At 46.6% G+C, this 2,500-nt stretch overlaps 1 protein-coding gene across 3 annotated transcripts in view; it reads right to left on the bottom strand.

The window, feature by feature from the left end:
• Ten-a (Teneurin-a transmembrane protein) overlaps positions 1-2,500 on the bottom strand; it is a 1,186,308-nt gene that overhangs the window by 801,923 nt on the left and 381,885 nt on the right. The window lies entirely within an intron of this gene.

Here is a 2,500-nt window from a genome sequence, read left to right as displayed (position 1 = left end):
AGATAAAGGAACTTAGGAGAAGGTGGTTTCCGTAGAGTACATCGCATGGTTACTGGTACATTTACTTTCATGAACGTTGTCTGTGAAAATGACGTAAAAATACAACGATAACACAAAGAACGCAGGTATAAAAGCAAGCATCGTTCATTACATATTCCTACAGGAGACTACAGGGTTTACATATATATTTTCAACGTCTACAATAACCAAAGTCTCCATCTTTAGGGACAAAATCTCACCGAAAATGTGGAGTGGTAGAGGTGGTAATACAGGATTTCATGAAGTGTAACAAAATGGAGAGATACTACTGGACTAAAGTGATCACCATTCTTTTTTGAACAGCCATAAAAGAAAACTGTATGAATTGGTTTGTAAAGACATCACTAAGATCACTTTTTCTCTGACTGTATACATTTATATAAGTATCGACAATCTGTACACATGGAAATTGTGACACGTTAGGGTTAGTACATTGTCTTGCTTGTGTTCGATACCACATACCATAGCTGTGTGAACCCATGGGCTAAATACCATGGCTTCAACCGTAGACATATGCTTTCTTGTATAAGCTCGTCATTCAATTCATGTACACATCGTAGCACGAGAATATGTAAAGAAAAATTGAAGGGCAAGTTTACCAGCCAAATAAAAACAAACTGAAAGATATGTTTACTGTTCCAGTAAAAGGAAAATGCACATCACTATGGGCAAAAGAGAAGCTAAAACAATGTGAATGTTATGCTATGACTAAGCGATACCCTGCAGAATCTGCGGCATCATTACATCAGGGCCCAAATGTTCCTTCACCGCTTATTTGGGTCGCACCGATCGACACGGCGGGGATGAAGGTCCGAAGAGAGTGGTAGGTGCTCGAGAGAAGGGTCATGACACTCTCTCCGAAGATCCACTGTCGAAGTCCTTAGCCCCCACGAACTCAGCTGTCGACTCGAACCGTCAAATGCATGGCAGGGGGGGAAGCAATGGCAGTGCTGAGGCCAATAAGCTCGGGCGATACGAGAGCATAACGCGCGCCACTGAGAGAAACGTTGAAGAGTTTTCTTGTGAGCGTCACTTCACGCACGCACGCACTTGCGGCGTGCCTCGGTCGTGGACTTCGCTTCCGCCCGATACACTTCTGGTATACAGTAGTCATGACGGCGCGGCGAGAATTGGGGCATGACCATCTGTAAGCGGTTGCACGCTCGAATGAAGAGCCGATACTTGAAGCACGCACACAATCATACGGCTGTATGTGTGTATAAACACGAACATTCACGAAAGCACCAGCACACACACACACATACACACACAAACACACACACATACGAACATACAAACATACACACACCACATACACATAAACACACACACATACACACACATACACATACACACACACACACATAAACACACACACACACACGCACACACATTATACACACACATACGCACACACACACACACATACACACGCACACACACACACATGCATACATACACACACATACATGCGCACACACATATACACACACACACACACACACACACACACACACACGGCCCGGTAGCGGATTGGTAAGGCACTGGCCTCACAAGCCGGAGAACCGGGGTTCGATTCCCCGGCCGGGCGGAGACAAGTTGGGTTTGTCTCCTTTCATGTGTAGCCCCTGTTCACCTAGCAGCGAGTAGGTACGGGACGTTAGTCAAGGAGTTGTGACCTTGCATTCCCGGTGTGTGGAGTGTGAGTGGTCTCAGACCTACCCAGAGATCTGCTAATAATGAGCTCTGAGCTCACTGCCGTAGGGTGGTGTCTGGCTGTCTCGAAAAGAGGCTGCAGCAGATCCGAGGTGAATACACATATATATGCACACACACACACACACACACACACACACACACACACACACAAACACTGGGTGGCGCGGTTGATAGAGTCCTTGACTGTCACTACGGAGGTCCGAGTTCGAATTCTGCCCAGGGCTGAAATAATTTCAGTATTGCTGCGCTTCCATTCGTTACTCCAACTCTCGTGGGCGGTGATTTGGGTGTGCGTGTGTGCATGTAAGGTCAAAGCATTACCCATAGATCGGTCTCACGAGCTCTGAGCTCTTTTCCGAGAGGAAATAAATGTCGATCACGGGTCCAGCACGTGATCCAAAGACCATGTTGAAAGACCAAGGTGAATACATCCACACACGGATACAATATTTTACGTTCTCTGGGTACGTCCACGCGAGCATGCGGATGTGTACATGTATAGATGTGTGTGTGTGTGTGTGTGTGTGTGTGTGTGTGTGTGTGTGTGTGTGTGTGTGTGTGTGTGTGTGTGTGTATGTGTGTGTGTCACTCTCTCGCATGTGAGTTCATATATCGCCCGATCTATGGGCAATACTGTCACCTTATATACACATACCCCAAACTCCTTGCCCACCAGAGTTGGACTGCCGGCTCGCAGTGCACCGATACTGTAATTTTTTCAGCCCTGGATGGGACTGGAACT

This window comes from Oratosquilla oratoria, chromosome 23 (assembly GCF_046742065.1).
Source record: "Oratosquilla oratoria isolate Oo_2021 chromosome 23, ASM4674206v1, whole genome shotgun sequence".
Classification (NCBI taxonomy): domain Eukaryota; kingdom Metazoa; phylum Arthropoda; class Malacostraca; order Stomatopoda; family Squillidae; genus Oratosquilla; species Oratosquilla oratoria.
Note: the sequence above shows the minus strand (reverse complement) of the source record. Positions and strands in the feature narration are given on the sequence as shown.